Raw genomic sequence first — 21,929 nt, forward strand, 5'->3', positions numbered from 1 at the left:
TACCAGCTGTTTCAGCTCTCTCCTCCTTACCCTCTCGCTCCTCCCACTTCCTCTTGCCTTCCTCTGACTTCCCTCTCTGTCATTCTATCTCTAGGTTTCATTTTCCTCTTTCTGCTAAGTGAACTCAAGGAAGTGGAGAGAGCTTACAGGATAATTCTAGTTGCCTTCAGCCTGGCTCTTATAGTTTTGTCCAATGTTCTTATTAATATTAACACAGAGAGTGCAGTAACATCACTGAAAAGTGTGTTGATGGGGCAGAAGCAGAAGTAGTCCCAAAACAAACCTCCCAATAGCTAAACTTATTTGGAAAATGAGGGTTAATGAGAAGCTCATTTCCCAAAAAATCCATTTTAGAAAACAACCATTATTGTGTACAAACCAAATGTGTGGTTCAACTGACCTACTGCAGTGACTGTAGACAAAGTTGAAGTGTTCAGTGAATGGAACGTAATGATCCTCCAAACCCTGTTTCTATTCACAGCAGAGGATAAATTAAGGACAAGGTTTCCCTTTAGTTTATTTGTGTGTTCAGTAATCACAAAAGACTGTTCTCTTTACCTCTTTGCATCTATTTATCCTCCGAATGCACAAATAAGCCTTGAGACCGAGCTGGAAAATGAAAGAGATGCTGGGGATGGGGTCGGGGTTGGAGGGTGTGCATGAAAAACAAAGACAAAAGTTACCAAAACCTTATTTCTAAGTTTTAATTGTGGTTACTTCTTAAAAAAAAACATCACAGATAGGCCTCTCCAGCGACGTTCAGGAAGTAGCCTCACACAGATAACGCTGAAATCTGAAAGTTGTTTATGAGGGACTAACTTCCTCGCATACTGATGACCTGCTTAGTATATTGTTGTTGTGGGTTTAATGGGGAGCGTTGGGGGGAAAAATGCAGCCCGGAGTGTCCTAAGTTCAGGACAATTACTGCAAAAATGGCTAATGACCTAGAAAGTTCTATAGTTAATGCATTATAACAATATTTTTGGCAAATCGTATCATTACAACAGATTTTCCATGGTCCGGTGTAACGTCTGCGTTGGAGAACTCAATAACTGCACGTGCCAATTACATAGGTTAAAGTGGTAATAAAACACATCACGGAATTTATGTTTCTACCTGTTCATAAGCTGTCAATATGTTTTTCCATTGTAGTGTGTGTATATATATTTATATTTATACCCGTCCACAATATATTCTCATTATGTACAGTTCCTACATTTTACTGTTTCTCACTGTGCTACAATGGTATTATATTTTATTTAAAACTGCATTAGATTTTATTTATATATTTTAGCTGCTCCACTATTTTATATCTTCTAACTAGATTTTGTTCCACTTTTTCATTATACACCTTTCTCTCTCTCTATTTTTTTTCCGTAGATATTTCTCACAGTTGTAGGAAGCCTGAAAGACGAATTTAGAGTAATTACCACTCACTGCTTCGCTCTACTTGTTGTGCACGTGATAATAGAAGAGCTCGAACTTAAAAATGCTGAAGTTAATTGCACGCCTGACGGGAGGCGAGCGCTGCATCCTTGACTTTCCCCCTTGCCGCCTAAAGGGCACCCTACTTCTCGTGTTTGCATTGAATGTTGGCATTCGACATAAATTGTGAGGTTCAGGATTGTTCAGTGTGGATGTAATTTGTGGAGACCCTGGGTTGGGTTTAGGTAAAATATTGGCTTGCTGACAACCTGTCAGATGAAGTATATTTCAATCTGGCTGTTAACTTTTTTTTGTTGTGTTTATGCTGTGTTTCATTGTGCAGATGTTGAATCATGAATCATGGGAATGCACTGTTGAATAACAACCAAACACAGCCTACGGTCAGAAAGTGCAAGATATTCTAACATGTAAACACAATAAAATTATAAAAGCTTATATATCATGTCATTTTGTGTTCAGCATTCAAATTCAGTTGTCATTAGGATACAGAGCACATGCTGTATCTTAGACTCCTGTGAATTCCCGCGGTAACCACATTTCACAGATTAATGCACATGGCAAAAACATTTCTGCACTTCAGCTAAAATAATGTCAGTTTTGGGTAATTGGACCAAAGAGACTTTTCTCTTTAGTGGCCTCACAGGCTGCGTGTCATGAAAAAACATCACATTATGTCTGTTAATTATCAGTTTTTAGAAGTTTAGATGCAACCACTCTGAGCCATCTAACAGCTAATTATAGTAGCGGCGTGTTAAATACAGAGCCACTCGTTTGCCTTTATTTGATCCTCTGACAGTTGACAGAGAGCATACGGGAACCAGCAGGGAATACCTTTTAGAACAGATACTTGTATAAAATTGTGACGTTAAATTGTTATAAACCAAAATTCTCTCATCAGAGATTGTTTTTTCCAACATTTGGTTGCCGGATGCGGCTACCCACTGAAGTGCTTCTTTGTTTGTGCTACTGGGAGTCACACAGACGCAGACCATTCTTATTTTGCATATATGAGGACGTAATGCCTCATCTTTTCTAGGTAAATTATTTAATCGCTCTCTGTGTGTATCCATCTTCATTTCAGTCAGTCTAACAGGCTGCCCTCACTTCTAAAGTCTCCTGCTCTTCATTCATCCCCAGACTCCAGTTACCTTTCCCCCTCTTGTCCTTCAGTGTCTACCCTCCCTTCCTCCGTTGCCATATCTCACCATTTCTCTCCTGCCTCTGTTGCTTGATGGATTACGGCCTCAGGCTCATACTGTTGAGCGCTGTAGTGGGTCAAAACATAATTTTCACCCATTTATGCCTCCATCTACACCGTGTCCACTCTCCTTTGTTCTAGTTCTGAGAAAGCTGGTCTGGTTTTACCGTCAATGACTCTCTCTCTCTCTCATCAACAGCATCTTTTATTTTTTAATTTCCAACACTTCCTCTGGAGTCTGGGCCTCGATGGAGCTTTGTTTATTGTTTCCTTTCTTTTTTTCAAAGCACATGCTTTCAGCTGAACCGAACAAATGAAGTCCGTTCCCTCCCTTCGCTCATTTTTTCTCTTTGCCACTTTCCTCCCTGAGCTTTGATATTCCTTTTTATGCCACCTCCACACATTCTCAAGACCACCATCGTCATGAGGTAATAGTCAGTAACCTCCTGTTTCTGACATTTAACTTTATTATTCTCTGCATCTGACAAACTGATCCTCCCTCTTCCTTTCTTCTTTCTCTGTCTCTCTCTTGTACGCCTCCCTCCGATCCTCTCTCATCTAACCTTTACTTAAAGCTGGAGGATTTACATGCAGATGGAGGAAGAAGATCTTCAGCCCTGTTGTCCCTTGAAACCATTTGGTGTCTCTGAAATGCTGCCTTTGCCCAGCCGATGCATATTTGTGTATGTGTGTGTATAGCATGAGCTGGCGGTTGTTCAGACATGTTCCTCTGGTCTGTGGGCTAAAAGGGTGGGGGGCGACCACAGCTGTATGGATGTACGTCTCAAGAGATGAGAAAACAAAGCAGGACCAAAAACAGTCCCGTCTGAATCAGTGACTTATATTCAGGTATTTTTGAGTCCTCTGCTGTTTCAGCAAATGCCCCAAAACAACATATGTTTACATTTAAGTAACAAAGCCCTTGAGCCTCTGTAGGATTTATGACTCTTGTCAGTTGGGAACAAAGAAGAAAATAATGGTTGGATGAGCCAGCAACAGTGACAGGCGGCGTTGGTTTTGTTTAACCATCACTACAGGTCGTTCTTTGACGGGTCCACACTTTCTTTGAAACCCATCTTTACAATTGTGACATGTTTTGGAGGGAACTGACAAATGATGTATTTTGTCATTTCATCTGAATGCCCACAGAGTTTCAATTTAGACTATTTTAAAAAGTCCCACGGAATAATAAAGGGAGAGTCGGCAGGTTTGGCCGGGCAGAGTCTCAGACATGCGTTCTCTGCTTGGCTGTTCTCCATGTGCCGAAGACAAACCCTGTTATGGAGAGAAAGGTTTGATCTCATGAGATGGCCAATAAGGCGGGACTGCTCTGGTTACACCTCCTAGTGCAGTATGAGGACACCATTATTTTCTTGAAGCTATGTTGCACCCACTTTTAAAATATGCGTATATTGGTGGAAATAATAAATTACACTTGGGATGTCTCAACTTTGTGGGTTAAGTCATCTTAAAGTCTGTTCCTGATTAAAATGGAGAGGCAGTGGACTTATTCAAAGGTGAAGCTGCCTTCTCCGTCTGTTTATCAGTCAAACACAGATACAGCACCTGCATACATAATCAGACGCAATCTAGTTATCATCTGGTATGAAATTTGCCAATAAATATTAGGTAGTATTTGACCAAACAAAATTTTTCAATCAGGAAAAGGGCACTTGGTATGCGCACCTAATCAAGCCTGTCTGGTTAATTTAAGTTTTGCATTGATTTGATTTTTATCTCCGTCCCCCACCCCAACTCTCTCTCCTTGCATGTTTCTTTGACTGAAAAGTAATTACAAGTTTTAATAACACCTCCTTCCCTCTCTTTTCTCCTTCTCTCCTTCAGCTCTGCTATTGAGATTTCTTGTTTCGGCCTGTGGAGAAAGAGCTGTTTGCTGAGCGGACACGGGGCAATCAGACCCAACTGGACCACAACACGCAGAGTCTAGACCACCAACACGTTTCATCATTTAAAAGGACTTCTTAAGAACTTCATAGTCAAATATTCAAGTTCAGTACCATCCAGACCCAGGAGGCTCAGCTGACGCTCTACCCAGCCTGTCCTTGAACGGGCAGGACTTCTCTGCCGTCCTTTCTCTGGAGTTCAGTTAATCGACTAAAGCAGAGGTAAGTGAGTCAGTTCATGCTGCTCTCTCGATGGGAAACCCTCTTACATTCTCGTGTAGATCAGCTGTCATTTTGACTCCCATTCAATTCTAGTGAGCCATGGTGTTAATAAGTCCAGTGCTTTGGGCTGGGTTTGACAGGGCAGCCAGCCTTAGCTGATGGCTCACCCACTGAAGCTCTTTTCAGCGAGAGCACTTGACAGTGCCCAGTGGCATTTCAGTGCAAAAAGCATAGCTTTTTTTTTTTTTTTTTTCATTCTTTAATGGTACGACCAATTCTGGCCAAACTATCCTGCCTGGCAAAGCGGGACTTCTGTTGCCTTAGCAGCAGGTGCTGATCCATATGCATGACTGGAATGCGATTTTGGGAAGGTGTGCTGAACTGTGCTGAGGCGGAAAAGCCTGACTTCTTAGACTTCATGTATTTGCTGGATCTGTCGTTTTTGTGGAAATGGATCGGTGACTTTGTGCCGCCACGATGATGAAATTTGTTGACATTTAGAGGAAACTTACAGGATCATGTTTGAGCAGCAACCCATATACTGTAGTTATTTTGGTTTCGGTCGAGCATCCTCTGTGTCCTCTATGATTCTGTCCCACTTTTGGTATCACGCTGAAAATTCTCCATGCTGAGAGGGATCTTGTTTTGAAGACGTTACTGGGTTATCATCGCAAATGTAGGTCCTGTTCTAGATCTGCAGAGGGAAACTGGGTTGTATTTTGCTGTTGTTGCATTTGAATGCTCATAAATAAATCTGCCTTTAAGTTGCACTGTCCTTAATTATCTTTTTGAGGTTATTCATTAGATTTAAACTCAAACAAAAGCTGAAGTCATAACGCAGATTTCTGTGCACGAGGTGTTATCATTCAGTTCAAAGATTTCTAGGGTTGTTGGCGATATATTTCGCCATTCACTTTGCTTTGTTTATGTGTTTTATATTAGCTCAAATGACATTCTGAGCAGCCAGGCGAGGCGTCCATTTTCTTTTTCTCTTACAGGATGAATTGTTCTGTATATTTATATTTTACACATGAAGTCACACAAATCTTTGAAGTCTTTCACAATGGGAGAAAACTGCAAACATCTCAGATTAACGCAGCACTCTTGCTTTCATCTTTTGATCTTTTGGTGATAAAACTAACCACAGATGATGTCTGTGACTCCTGCGCTAGCTGCCTCCTGTCTGCACATGCTTTGTGGACTTTGATTTAGAAATAGGTTGATTTTTCACATCGAAAGTTTGGATAAGCAAAGTACAAATAACCCGCAAAGCTTTTAGAAATACAAAATGCAGATAATTACTCAGAAACTCTTGTGTTTGCATGCTATTTAAAGTGTGCATTTTCAGTTTAAATTGCTAGTTGTACCAAGTACAGACGGTTCTGCTGAATCAATCCACACTCATTTTGGCTTGTTATGGTCATTTGGACAATCATTGGGAGAAAGGAAGACATTTCTATAAACAAGACTTGATGTGCCCAGATTCCATTTTAACCATGAGTCTCTGTTTCTGTTTATATTCAGAGAAACTGTATTTTCATTTAATTGTTATTTTTTTTTAATGTGGCTGTTGGCAGCAGAGGTCTTGTACATTCAGATTTGACATTTAGAATTTGTGTTGATTTAACGACAACACCAGCTGTTAAAAAGGACATTTTATTGCTTAGAGACATGTTAGACACACATTAGATGAAATATTAAATTGCATTTGGTAGAGCTTTAGTATTATAATTTGATATGTTTTATACATACAGTGTATCCTAGACTTTTTAGGCTTCATCATGGATTATCATGATGTATATTTGGGACTGCAGCTGCCACTCTGCATTTTACAATCTGAGCGTGTTTTACTAATATTCAGATACCTAGAAAAGCTGCATGTGGCTTAATCCACTTTGTCTCTTTCTTTTTCAGGCCGCTTATCTGCCAAAAACCTTCCAGTCTGCTTTGAATTCACTTATTCACAGTCATTTAATGAATGTCTCCCTCCCTCAGAAGTTTTAAAAACTCATTACACACAAAACCAAAACCAAGACTCTTGTAGTGACGTACCCAACGGCACTTTGGCTGTACAGTTTCTCATGATGTGCTGCGGAAGCTTTTTGATCTTGTATTGGAATGACACACAGAGACCCAACATGGCGTCTGCAGCCATGCTCCACAACAATCTGTTAACAGATTTCTCTTTGATCGGTCTCATCGGGTGTTGGTGTTAATGGATCAAGATGGCTTGCTACTATGTAGCTCTGAGATACGTTTCAAGTCTCCTCAAAGCACAGAAATGCGTTTCACTTTCTGCTAAGGCAGCAGCCAGTAGAGGTGTAATGAAGACCTCAAGCTGATCAAACATACGTCCAAGCTCATCTGGCCATCAGGACAGAGGCAGCTTCATTACTTGGAATGGTAAATGTTCTTCCATACCAACGTGGCCAGCTGCGCATTTAAACTCTCTTTGTGCATCTCTTGATACTGATCATCTGCTTCATCTGTTTTCTGTCAAGGTTTAAGCACCTGAGTTATGGCGGGTGTTTAAGAGACTCGCTCTAAGTCATTTTCTCATTTCTCATTTGTGTTCTCCACATGGAAAAATCAGTATTGAATAAAATGGGCCTTCAACTGCTTTAAATCATAAGGAAACTGTTGCTTAGCAACTGTCCACAAAATTGGTTAAAGCATTGTTCTTACATTAAGTTTGCTGTTCTTTACTTTGTGTTGAGTACAAGAGTTGATGTCAAGGGTTACTGTCTCCATAAACATCGACATTTTTTTCTTCTTCACATTAAAAAGGAAGCCCACTTGAATCTTTTGACATATTTGCTGTTTACTTTAGCTGTATACCACAAGGGCTTCACAATGCTAGCTCCCTCTCTGAATGTTTCACAGAGCTGTGAATGTTATTTGGCTAAAAAAAATGGTGACTGTTTTACCTCAGTCAATGAGAATTTTCTGCCTGAGAAGCTCTGTCTGTTGTAAAAAATGTTGCTGCGACTAAAACCTTCCCGGTTCTTTCTTTTAAGAGGATGTTAAAATATGTTGGCTGAACGTTGCACTTCGGATGGACACAACAGGAGTTTACATTTACATGGCCTGATCCTTCTTTCCTTGCTGTTTTTTCCTGTGTTGGCATCTTCTCAACTCTGGCGCTCACAGTAACTGCAGAACAGAGTGTTCTCCAGTAGTTTTTTTGGATGCAAAGCCTGCTTTTTTCCATCATTGTATTCTCTGTGGTAAATTGTGCACTCTGCAGAACTTAAATCATAGCACATAGCTTGTACCAGCTCTCTGGGACGCATATGAATCTCTTTAATGTTTTTGAGCCCCATGCAGCCTGCTGTACACCAAATTTCCATTGTACCTATACCTTTAGTGGACCCCTCTTGTCACTTTCTGCATAACAACAAAGTGTATACAGCTCAATTACATTTATACATCAGTCTGTTTTGAGATTCCCTTCTTCATTACTCCATGTGAAAGCAGATTTTCTCGGCTTGTCTGTGATTATATTGTTGTGTAATTCATTTAACTCGAGTCTTTAGCTTGTTGATACTAAGATCAACCAGCAAACATTGATATGACAGGAGTCCTCATACACCAGAGTCACTTAGATGAAGCACATGAGACATCTGGCTGTTTTAATATATCATATGAATATTATAACAACATGGGACCTTATAATGCTCATCATTATCCCGATGAAGACCGGGATTTACAGTCTCATTAAGTTGGATGAGACTATTTTGTGTCAGAGACATCTGGTGTGGGCAATAAATTCACTGAAATCTCTTGTGGAGAAATTTATTTGGAAAAAATCAGTCAAATTTCCTCATCATGAATGGCTAACGGAGCTGCTCAGCCTGTGCATGTGTGATCTGTCTCATCTTTTCAATATGCAGCATGTTGGTGTGACTCTGACATGACTTGATTGAATGGTTTATCCTGCTGGAGTCAGAGGTTAGTTGACTCAGTATTCACCTTGAGCAGCACACAACACATCACCATTCATCTATCTGAGTATATCAGCGTGTGTGTGTGTGAGTGTGAGAGCAATTCCTGATGCATGACTGTAGGCCAATGGGTAGATTTTGATTGTGAAATATATGTGTGTCAAGGTGAGTGCATGGGTGGCCACATAAGGCTTTGTGAATGAAAGCCTTAATGTGCGTGTGTGTGTTGCACAAAGTGTCCTTGGTGTTATCAGTGCATTGGTGTGTGTGTGTGAGGGACAAATATGGGTGTATCTGTGTTTGTGTGAGAGAGTACTGTGATTATGTGTGTGTAAGAGACAGAAAGTACAGTTGTGTGCGTGCGTGTGCGTGCGCGCGCATGTGTTTTGGAAGTCAAGACCACCTCTCAAAGCTTTGCTGTTCACTTCACATCTTTCTCATCACCATGGTGATAGCTCAGTCTGACGGCTCTGCTGTATTTGGGGAGAAATAACTGGAGTTTGCTGATAAGGACTCTGAGTGTGTGTACATATGCATGCTTTTGTTCATTGCTGCAATCTCTGGAGCATTTCTCACCTTTCCACTTTCTTAATAAGCGACTTTCTCTCTGCTCTTGGGTCTTTTTATTTTGTCTTTTGCTCCATCTTTCATTCTGCCTCATTTTGAATAATGCATCTTAATTTCAAGTGTAGATTGATGGATCTTTAAGTGCTAGTGTTTGTCTCAAGTTGAATGATAGCTTTAGGAACCTCTGAGTGATATAATGTCACTGAAGGACAGTTAAAAACCTCTGAGTAATATCTTTTTAAGTTGAATGGAAGTCTTAGAGACCTGTGGGTAATGCATCTTCAGTTCACTGATAGATTAACAAATCAGCTAATTTGACTAAAGAATCAATCAAAGCAGTGAAGGATTGCATCCACTTAACTGGAATAGGCCATAGATCTCGGCTAAATTTAAGGACAAAGGATATAAAATGACGTAATCATGCTATGTGCTCTCTCTGCCTTTGAATCTCTGTTGGTTCATTTCTCTCTATGTGTGTATCGGTTAGGCTCTTGCATTCATCACTTGCTGCGTCTGATGTTGGCGATGCATCATTTTAAGCTTATCTACTGTTGCAATTGTTGCAAGTCACGCTGAATAAAAGCCGTCGCTAAATGTGTAAACTGCAAATTCTGTGTGAGCGTTTGCTTTAAAAGCCACTGTTTGGAGAATTGTGGTCCAGGATTCAACTCGGCATGCTCGACAATAAGCCCCCAGGAGGTCGCGCTAATCTGTTTCATCACCTCTTCATCCCACCATCCCTCAATCCATCCAAATTTTTTTTCCCACTCTTCCTCTCCATCCTGCCACTCTGGAGTGCCAGGTTCTACCATGGCTATTCGAACTCAGGGAGGAGCTGTGGAAGGCTGCCAGACACTCCCCACGCACCCTTCCCGAAACCACACACACACACGCACACACACACACACACACACACACACACACACTTGTCATGAGCCAAATGTCATCAGGATGCTCTTCTAGCTCAGCTCCCTCTTGTTGCCCCTCCACCTGGGATATTCCCATCTCCTCTGCCCCCTTGTGGTAATGTCCTCATGGAACCTGGGGGCAACAGTTCAGCCACCCTGCAATCAACCCCCACATCCTGGGTACCCTCCTGACATGAGGAACGCCCGTTGGGGTGGAGGTAATGCGGTAAGGAGGGAGGGAGAGCCGTGTGCATTAGCCATGCTAATCTCATTAGCGCTGCCATGATTGAATCCTGTAGGAATCTGCCGCCATTGCCAGGAGAGACGGAGTAGCTTGTATATTATTAAAGGGTTTGCTCTCTTGCAGGGGATGTAGAGGTTAGGAAAGGGAAGATAGGATGAAATAGATAGAGAGAGAGAGAAGGGGGAGACAGACAGACTGCAAATGAGGGAATGTGCAAAAGATATAAATGAGCCAGAAAAGGAGAGGACAGCAGCAGAGAAATGGAAAAAAGAGAGAGAGATGTGCCCCGCCACTATAACAAAACTATCTATATAAAAGGCAGTCAAGAGTGAAAACAGGGGCAAGTTACAGAGAGGGGGTGATGAGAGAAACTGATAAAAACAAATGAAATTCTAGCTTAGTACTGCAAATTAGATACAAAGGAAAAAAAGACATCATCACTAATCGCTCAATTACTGCAGTAACAATGAATGCAACTCCTAATGTAATGTTACAACATGAACCACACTGTCAACCAAAATTAAACAGTATAAAGTGACAAACAAACAACCTTTAGCGAGGGGAGCATGGCTGGATATACTGCGCGCTGGTCACAAGCGTTCAAACGAAAGCGGGAAGTAAGTGAAACGGAAATAAAGCTGCTGGGGTCACGCAGCAGCAGCAGCAGCAGCAGCAGCAGCAGCAGCAGCAGCACGTCGGTCGATTCGTTCACATGTGACAAGCATGAAATCAAATATGAAAGGCAGGCGAGCATCAGTTGTCTTTAGGACAAAAGGAGAAGGCCACGAGGTTGTGACACAGAGCGGATTCAAAGGAAGAAATGGCTGAAATCGTTTCACTGAGACACGTACATTATTCTTAAGGACACCTCGCCTTTCTGTATTTATCAAAGTTGACTCCTCTCAGGTGTTTCTCACTTTTTATCTTTCTCCCCGTCTCTCCTGTCAGTTTATGGCAGTTCTGCCCTTTCACAGCCTCCCATGTGGAACCACAGTACAAGAGATTTTTTGAAACCTCACTAGACAGCGTCCTTCGTATACTTGTGGCTGTCCAAACAAGACCTTAGCCTCCTTGTTTTCCCCTTCTCTCTAATCCTTCCTTCCCAACCACAGGCGAGGGCGTGATCTTCAAACATCCCTTCCTCCTCTCTTTCCTCTCTTTTGCTGGTCAACCTCTTTTTCTCTCGCCTCCCTGACTTTCCTCCACATCCCTCTCAAGTCTTTTCTCCATCCTCTTTGCTCATTTTTGTCTCTTTCCACTCTTTAATTTGTTCCCTGTCTGCTCCCTCGTCCCTCTGTCTTCTCTGCCTCTCCCTGTGGGGTTTCATCTTGTTTTTGCTGCAGCTCCAGTGACTTCCAACCCTTGAGTTTTAGAATCATCGCCTAAGCAGACTGTTGTTTTTCTGTCTATGGTTTGTTGGTGTCTGGGATTCTGACAGATTCACTTACTGTTGCAACTCAGTCGGAGAAGTTTTGGATGTGTGTGTGTGTGTGTGTGTGTCTGTGCGCGACATGGAGGAAAGTGACACTTTAGAAATGCGCTGTTTGTTGCAATATATCTCATTAAAGATCAAAAGTAAAAGCTGTTTTCCCTTATATATGTTATCGATATCACACACCTACACCACTTTTCTGTCTCACATACACCTTGGCACGATGTGTATTATCACGATGTTATTCATGCACATATTGATAACAGCAGTGCTTATCTCCATACTCTTATCAGCACTCGTCCATAACTTCAGCAGCACTGAACTGGATGCAGGGTGCTCATACCGAGCCATTGTGTATTGCAAAGTGATTATGTTTTTCCTCCAGAGATTTATTTGCCCTGCTGTCGCGCTGTAAGAATCGGAGACATCTTTTGCTTGTCAGAACTTGGGACCTACATGACCCACAATGCAACTTGGGTGGTTCTGTCAGAATATTTGGAGTGTTATGCTAGCAGCGGCTTTTGTCCCTGCGCCATCATCGGGTCAAATTGTCCAATACATCTGACTTAAAACCACTATGGATTTCGTCTGCTTCATTCTGCTCTTTCCTCTTATCTCTCTCTTCTTTCTCAACTTTGTTCTTTCTCTTTCCCCTCATCCCTGTTTTGCTGTTCCTTCTTTGGTTTTTTTAAATCTTTCTCTTGTCATCCTTCTTCACCCCTCCTCAGCCTCAGTTTTGTTTTTCTTTTTGCCGGCTGTGCACCATTGGCACGTCTTCGTCTCGATTTATTTGCTGATCCATGTTGTCTTGTCAGAATCACCATCCGAACCGCTTAAATGACAAAGACACGACGCAAGCCAGGAATTTGCCCCGGTGGACCGTTGCCACGCTGTCCAACAGACCTCTCCGATCTTTCTGATCCATCCTCTCGTCACACTGTTCATCTTTTCTTTCCTCTTTCATTCTGTTTCATTTCCATGGCTCTCGATCTCCTGACTCCTTCCCCCGGACCACTTTACATTGTCTCTTTTCATTTACTTCACTTTGTCACACCAGATGACCTTTTGTTATGTCCCAGACTTTTCGTCATACACGTTTCCTCTACCTGTCTTTTGATTTCCTCTCTGTTTCTGTGCCTCTGTCTCAGGTGCATTGCTCGGTATCTTCTGTTCTCATTGTGTTGTTATCTTTCAGAGGTCAGTGCAGGGCTCCATGCTTATCTCAGGGCCACAGTCACCGTTGTGGGGCTGTAGTGAGGTATTCAACCCTTCAATCTTGTAAAACTTTGCCTCCCAAACCTTTGGTTTTCCCAAAAGTGAAAGATAAAAAAGGATGTCACTTTTCACTTTCCCAAGCTTTATTTGAGATTGCGTCCGATTGCGTTTTGGAGATCGCTGGAGACAGCTGTCCTTTTCTTCTGTTGTCTGTGTCCTCTCTTGCCTACAGTATTTTACCTTGATGCTATTCTTCAGTATTTCCAAAAGTACAGATGATCACATCTTTTATAACATTCTCATGTAAATGAATGTCCAATAACTCACTGTGCAGTCATTTGGATTATTCCGTAGTATGAAGACTGGAAACCAAAAGAAGAATAGTTTAAAAAGTAATGTAGTCCCTGGTTGAATCCATTGGCTTCCATCTAACTTTTTGCCTTGTTATCCATCGCCTTAGTTCCCAAAAGAAAGTCTGATCCTGTTCCCTGGACAACAGATTTTCTTTTGCAGTTCTTGGCTGTTTCATTGATTGGAGCCATCATCTTAGGTGGTTCATGTAGTGGCAGGTCATTCAAGACCTATAAAAATGAATTATGACAGTGATTCTGGCAACAACCAATGCTAATGGGAGTTTTTGTCAAGAAGGAGTAATAATGATAATGATAAAACCTACACAGAGTTCACAAAAAGTAGGTCTAACCCACATGGACAACAGGATCCTACTGACACGTGATCTACACGTTCTGGTGACTCTGTACTTTGTTTGTGTCTACTGTATTGATTTACATCTTATTTTTTTTTAGTGTTTTTACCAGTACCTTCAAATTCCTGCTCAAATTCTCTCAGTCATCACTCCCTTTAGCCTTGTCTCTCACCAGGGGCGCACATATAGACAGTGCTAGTGGGCTGGGGGGGCTCATTACGAGTCATTCAAATTTCTACCTCCGAAACACGTCTGTGTTCAAGATGAACTCACATCAACTGGGGCCAGTCGTAACTTATGCCACTGTCTCTCACGTACTCTGTCTCTCTCCCTTTTGTTTTCTCATCTCTCTCCTCCCACCTCTTTCCTCATCGCCTCTTTGTTCAGTTTCCTGCTGTCTCTGACTCTCATTTTATGCTGCTGGCACTTTTCTCACTCCTCCCCTTCTCTCCTTTCTTATTTTATGTCTTTCATTTTCTCTCCTCCTCCCCTCTTCTCCCCCACCCCATCCTTTCACTCCTCTCACTGACTGGTAGATGATTCATTCATCCAGCCAGGCATTAATTCATATCAACATAATAATTCACCCGGAGTGCTGCCTCTTTCTCCCTCTTTCTTTCCTCTTATCCCATCCCTATCTCATTTCAGGGAATTCTTATAACTCATATCGGAGCTACTAATCATCCCACCACCTCCCTCCTTGTCTTTCCTCTTTTCTCATGTGCATTCTGTGCTATATCATGGTGAATATTAAAGTAGTAAACTGCAATACGAATGCCGGTTTATGGCCAACAAGTTCATATGCCAGGTTACTAAATACAGACGCTGCTTTATCTCATGCAGATGCACAAGGTGCTCTTTAGCGTCTGTGTGCTGAGACTTCCTGCCAAAAAGCCTGTCTAACATGTGGTTAATGTTGTGATATGCTTGCAGTTTGCTGAGGTTCAGGCACTAAAACTACTTGGTTAGGTTTTGTTAGATAACTGAATTGGGCGGAGGTCCTGTGTATGACCTGCTCACTCTTTCTACAATGTTGGGTGGAGCAGTTTCTGTCAATGTCTAATATTACTGCAGATGAAGTTAGTTGAAAGCCTGGTGCATCTTATATAGACACTGAACTGTACCTTGTGCTTCTGTATAAGATGCCACAGAGTGTGACAAAATGTCCTTGGGAATGAGACCGGGCTCGCATGACACAATCACATCTGTAACAATGTGTAAGTGGAGGTGTGGAAATGCTTTTCACCCGAAAACTGTTAACATGTGTGACTACGCTGTAACACTGGGAAATGTTTGAAATGCTGGTTGTGGTCTCTGTGGCACACTGGTATTTTTAAGACTGGCTGGACCATCATACTGCATATCGTGGTTGGATGGGAGCATTTCATCCGCCCGCTGCTAATTAGGCTGCCTATCAGTCAAGTATTGAAAATAAAAAGCCCTTGAATGAAATTCTCAGAATTTACAGTGACTACAAAGAATTATGAAATAACAATCTGAAGACTTAATTTGAGCGGGTGTACGTGAATAACTCAGTGGAGTCCATTAAAATCCAAGATGGCTGGAGTGTGGCTCTGTTGCCTTGTGTTCAGTGTTGTTGTTGGCGACCTGAAGTTATGTTACAGCAATGCTGATTTAAACTGTCAAAATTGCATTATCTGCAATTTTTGCATGACCAGACAGCGCAAGGGAGGTAAGGGAGGCAAATCTGGATGTACTTTTAAAGATGCCTGACCTCAGAATACTGTTAAATGAGTATCTCCTGCGTTTGTGTATTAATCTTGTCCTCTTCATGTGGGCTAATAGCTCTTTCAGTGCCTGCTGTCTGTCCAGGTACATAAATAAAACTCACCAAACTTATGTCCCACTTCTGGCACAGGTGAATTTTCCAGAATGCAAAGTCATAACCTTGCAAAATGCAAAGTTCTGCAGAGGTATGTTGGCCTGCCTTACTTCATATTCAGGTATTCTATATATATATATATATATATAAATAATCCTTCAGGGATGCTGCTGAAGTACAGAAAGAGGAGGTGATCCAACTTGTTGAAAGACTCCTTCACAATCATAAATTGAGGGATTATAGAGTCTCACTTTCCACATCCTATTGAAAATTACAATCCTGGTCCACCATGTCTGTCCTATTTGTTCTGTTTGTTTGCCTTCTTTCCACTTCTCATTTCTCTCTTGCTGTGTACCTCACTCTTTCTCTCCTCGAGTTGCCTCCTCCTCCTCCTCCTCCTCCAGGGTCACTGCCATCCATCTCACAAGCAGCAGACTTTTCTTGTCATGGTCACCCTAGAGAGAGAGAGACAGAGAGAGAGAGACAGAGAGAGACAGAGAGAGAGAGAGAGAGAGAGAGAGAGAGAGAGAGAGAGAGAGAGAGAGAGCTTTTACACAGACAGACAAAACGCTCGGCCAGACTCCCCTCGGCACGATGTGTGGAGGCTGGGGATGATGGCAGTGTGTATTGTGTGTGTGTGTGTGTGTGTGTGTGTGTGTGTGTTTGGGTGGTGTGTGTGAGAACCTGTGTAGGCACACTTGCAGTCCTTCAGGCTAGAATGTTGCATCTGTAAAATGACAAATCACACTTATCACCTTAGCAGAATCATTAGAAAGAGCTGTAGGCTGTGGCATGTCTGCAGCAGAGAGAGGAAGAGGCCGTGGTTAATGAAGACAGCACTTACATGTGTTTTTACATCCACAAGGACGCGTTCATGTGTGCACATATTTAAATATTCAAATGCATCAGCCAAAGGTTAAACTCTAAAAGAAATGACATTTAACCAATGTGTGATTACGTGCATGAAGAATATATTTGATCTTAACGGGGCAACAGGTCTCCAGCTTTGATCATTTATTTTTTTACAGCACAATTAGACACCAGTTTAACATCTGCTGAGCAGATATTTTAGCTGCTCAATCTGTTGAGCGAGGTTGAGGGGGAAAACATGGAGAAAACAGGTGGCAGAAAGGGAAGACAAAGCTGTACGTGTAAATAAAATATTTGTGCTGTGTCTGTGTTTGATTAATTGTTGTGCATATTGTTGAGTTGCTCAGTGATTGTGGGGCTGATACTGCCAGAGGCCTGACAGGCTGTCACAGTCAGGCTGTGTTTGAGTTATTTGGGTTTGCTAAATCGCAACAGTGATGATCCAAGATGGCTGATATCACACAGATGGTTGTCAGCTGACTTTGGTGGCACTGCATTTAGCCAAATAGGAGCATCTTCACATGGGAGCGCAGTGTTTTTTAAAGATTGGCCGATCACATGCAACATCAACAGATTAAGGGCGGCATTTAATCTAAAATCTGACTAAAAAGCGTTATTGTTAGGACTTTTTTTTATTGCTGGAGAGGAAAAATGTAAAATGAACCAGCTGGGTAAAATCTAGAATTAATTGTTAATACATTTAATTTGAATATTCTTTGAATATTTTACACACAAGCATTACATGAAAGCAACAATACAGACCAAACCATTAATTCATTTGAGTGTAGACGACCAGACATTTGTTAATTGTTAGCTAATTATAACCTACTGTTAAAGGGATTGTAATCTGCCCTGTTAGCAGAGAACAGACTCTGTGAGACTGAAAAGCCAGAAACAAGCCTTACTTCTTAGGACAAGCCTTGTGCTCTCAGTCACGACCACTGTGAAGACCATGTCAGGACACTCATGAAAACACAATGCATCTCGAAGTTCATCTCTATCCTAAACAATGGCTTTCCGATTAAAAGGAGAGGCATGAATAGATGTATGGAGATGCTGAGGAGCAGAGGGACAAAGAAAGCAATCACAGGAGGTGAAAGCGCTCGCAGCGCTCAGAGCTCTGGGCTCATTTACACTGCCCACCACTGAAAAGACAATGGTGACAACAAGCCGGGCACAGACACTGAAGCAGGCTGGAGGGTCATCACAACAACACACCGAGTGCACCCATATTAAATATTTATGCTTTCACAGTATGATCTGGTACTCTTAATATAAGTAAGCGTGACATGTAACAGGGGGACGAGGTTGCAGGAAAATACATTCTCCACATTTTCAGCCCCTGACCCACAGAGTAAGAGAAGTGTAGCATGTTATCTTGAGAGACAGATTCATGAAACATGCATTGCGTTATTCTGTTATGTGGAGACCCACTGGTGTCCATTCTGTGTTTTGACCTTTGGGTGAAGGATGCAGTAATTCACTCTAAGTGCGGGACTGTCGGGCTAAAATGCCGGACGCAGTGCGGCATGAAGGAAATTGTAGAAATTGGTATGAGATGAATTTAGCAAAGAAGACTGAACATCACTAGAATTTGCATAATTATCCACCAAAAAATGCAGAAGAACAAAGTGTGGCTGAATGGTCTGCGTGCATGCTTGTTTTTACCAGGCTGTTGAAAAATGTCTGCGGAGGAGATTAATATTGCCGTTTCAAGTATTCCTTTTTCTAAGATGATTGCATTTAAAGATGACCAAATGCTTACTGTCTGAACACACAGCCCTCAAAAGCACTGACGATTTTGGCAAATGAGTGGTCATATTGCTTTTGGGTCCAATGGGTTTATACAGTAAAGTGCTTTGGATTAAAAAAAGTCCACCAAACAGCAAATATTTCTCCATGACGAGCAGCTTGACTCTGCAGCTATCTCACCTGCGGCTGATGGCTTCGTTGGTGAGGCAGCTTGCTGATGAAGCCTTATATATGACTGTGTGATCACACCATGAACAACCTGTGAAACCGGCGACTTGATCGAAGTTTTTTTTCATTTTCCACAATCAGAAAAATGGAGAGTTAGGTGCAGCTGAACATTGTTGCGTCAGCATTGTCAGCAGGTCCAGTGTCCCTGGACTGGAGTGGCCGTATCCTGGTTATCATCAACCTGTGTTTCACTATTAACTCAGAGGGATGGTGTGTTTCAAGAGATGAAGCTGTTCTACTCAGGCGTTCTTAATGTTTAGGAGCCATGCGTTCCTCTGAAGGGATAAAAAATTTAGCATGTCTTGTATTCATCTGTTTCTCGCACTGTCTCGATCAGGACCCGATTTGTCTCTACCACCAGCTCTTTTGACGAATCTCAGCTCATCTCACTTGTGATGTGTCGGAAACGACGTGTGTGAAAGAATGCCAGCATCTTAAACTCTCATGTCAGCAGATGAGTCAATCGGCCTCTAATTCCTATCTATTTTCTGATGTAATGACTGTCAGACTGTAACAGATGGAAACTACTGACCTCTTTAGGCAGCCAGCTTTAGTTAAAACCACTATACATTTCATATGATGGACAGAACTACTGCAAATTGCATCCTACTTTATAGACGTGCAGTCTGCTTAATTAAACCATTACTTTTTCTGGTTGGTGTTTGAATGACTTCAGCTTAATGGCGGCATCAGACTACTTAATATAAGGCTGATGACGGCCTGACCAGACAGATGAATAAAACTGAATGTTGAGGGCATCCATGGCTCGTTTTATCCTGTAAAGTGTGTCTCATGCCTCAGGTATGGTTTGGCTTGACTCTTCCATTGACAAATGTAATGGACATGACGGACATGACGTATCTGATACTTTTTTGGCATGACCTCAGTCGAGGAAAGATGAAGTTAAAACTGGGGATGTTCCTAACAACATTTCCATACAGCCAAAGTTGAGCACAATTTAATCTAGAAGGTTTAACACTGTCCAAAATAATATTGCATAGAGCCATTTTAAACCTTTCATAAAATCACCAAACCACAGTGTTCAATAACCAAATCGCATGTTAAACACCGCTGAAGTGTGCGGCATCAGGGAGTCTGCACTGGTCCACTACTGGTTGACATGTCTTGTGTCCCAGACAAATGGGAGAAATTCAAATATTACCTGTGTTTATGGACCCTATTTTCCCACGTTTTTGTGTGTAGGTGCTAACAGGGAAACCAATTTTTGAAATTGGTCCAGTATTGAACGAGAACGCTGCAGCTGGCAGCTGCGAATCGGGCTGTAATGTAGTCCCTCCAGTCTCTTAAAAGTACTCAGGCTCAGATTGTTATTCAGTGTCACATCATTATGAAAAGGAGAAGATCCATATTTGTTAAAGAGTAAGATCCTTTTTGTTTAACCAGAAACAGCTGCTACATCCAAAACCACGACACTTCCTCTAGAAGAACAATAACTTTATCATCTTATAACACACTTCATTCAAACTCAACAGACACAAAATAAAAATCACTAAATACTTCTGGTCCGTCTGCCTACTGTTCCAACAATCACCACCAACTCTGGTTCAGTCGTAATAAAACCTTAATTCACTGAATCAGGAGAGGAGCGAGAGAGAGGTCGGCGATCAGAGAAGCAGCAGGCGGAAACAAGGTGTAGAGACACAATATTTTCACAACTAGTTTGAGAAGACAGAGATTTAAATATGTCAGATGTCAACAGATTTTCCAGGGAAGAACAAAACAAACAGTAATTACCAGATAATGGAAACCCTGCTGTGCATTACGAACACATAATCCTGTCATTTAAACGTGCACGTCAATGAAATAATAAATTTAACCAACTGGTCTTGTGACTAGCGAGAGCAGCAACATTTAATTGGCTAGTCGACTAATGAGGAACATCTCTTGTTAAGAAACTGCACACTGCTGCTGGTGGCGATAGCAAAAGACAGTGAAAGCAGCATTCAGGACATGTCACGACATCTGGATTAAAACTCTAACACATCAACATCTCGCCTAGTTTGAAACCTCAGCACTCCTCCATACACAGCTGTAACATGGTGATGTTGACCTGCAGCTATCTGCACGTTTGACCTCTTTCTACCAGCAGGGAAGGAAAAAGATCACTGAGTGACGATCAAGGGTTTCAGGTTCGCTTTCAGACATATGTGAACTTACACTGCTGGTGCTGTGAGGGGGAACAGTGAAGTCGATCCCTGGCACCTCTGTCCCGATCACCTGCGTTTGCCGTGAAGAGTCGTTAAAGATGGCAGGCTACGATTGGTCAGCGTCCAGCAAGCCTTCCACATCTCTTTGCCAAATCTTGGCTTGAATTTATGGCTTTCCAGGTCTGACACAGGGACCATCCCAAAAGACAAAAACATTTTGTATTCAGCATGAGGCTCTCCCTCCCTGAAACCTCTTCCCTGCCTCTCCACTCCTTCTGTGAGCAGCATTAAAATACATTCTTTACTCCAGGTGTGGAGTCTTTGATTTCATAGCACGCATGCACTGATGGAAAGTCTATTGTTTTTCTCTAAGGGAAGATAAGATGAAACTGACATGAATTAACTTCACAGATTCTCACTGGGATTGAGTTGTTACACCGGATAAAGTAATCTCTGATGGCAAAGGAAAAAAAAATGACAGACAATGAGCTTAGACAGAAAAAATGTAATGTTATAGCAAGTTTTTACATCAGGTGCTGGATCTCAAAGACGTTTCAGCACAAACTGCACCTTTATAACTTCATAATTACATTATTATATTTGTACTTCGCAGGATACTGCATCCATCGACATCTGCAACAGCAAAATGAAGGAAAATACAGTGTTATCTATCAAGTAAATTAGTTACACACATCAGTAATAATTCACCTAATAGGACATAAAGGGCTCTTCACTCATCTCAGGTTATCATATGCAGTTCATTAAGACAATGACCGGTTACATTCCACAATGAGGGGACACTCCTCCGTCTCCTGCTTGACTAGTGCATGACTAATCTACGACCCATCATCATCTAATGCATGAATAAATACATACATGAGCTCCTGTGGGGTAATATTAAGAAAAGGCCAAGTCTCTGTTCGTTTAATTGGATCACTGGACATTTACTGTCATCAGTCACTGGCGGTTTATAAACCTGCAGACACAGTTCACTCATAAATGTAATTGCCTGTTATCAGATTAGCTAGAAATGAATTAAGTGGACAAAAGCCTTTCGGAGTACAATACATTGAGTCAACTTCTGTGAGAGAAGGCTGTTTTTCAAGCTCTCTTCAAGTATGATCAGGCAGACTATGAATATTGTGTGGAAAAAAAAAATGATTTAATATAAATTTCACTGTGACACATTATCATTTTTTTGCTGTTTGACTGATTGGTCGTGCTGAGATTGTCCACTGCATGTTGCCGTCTGCTCGCCGGGAAAGGATAAGGGGCCGGAGAA

General features: G+C 41.8%; 1 protein-coding gene across 2 annotated transcripts in view; it reads left to right on the forward strand.

The window, feature by feature from the left end:
• Window positions 1–21,929, forward strand: part of LOC143319033 (protein phosphatase 1 regulatory subunit 29-like) — a 249,560-nt gene that overhangs the window by 69,296 nt on the left and 158,335 nt on the right. For both annotated transcript variants that reach the window (XM_076727591.1, XM_076727592.1), the window contains exon 2: window positions 4,490–4,770. The gene's annotated coding sequence lies outside the window, so the exon portion shown is untranslated. The remainder of the gene's footprint in view (window positions 1–4,489; window positions 4,771–21,929) is intronic.

Source organism: Chaetodon auriga, chromosome 4 (genome assembly GCF_051107435.1).
Source record: "Chaetodon auriga isolate fChaAug3 chromosome 4, fChaAug3.hap1, whole genome shotgun sequence".
Classification (NCBI taxonomy): domain Eukaryota; kingdom Metazoa; phylum Chordata; class Actinopteri; order Chaetodontiformes; family Chaetodontidae; genus Chaetodon; species Chaetodon auriga.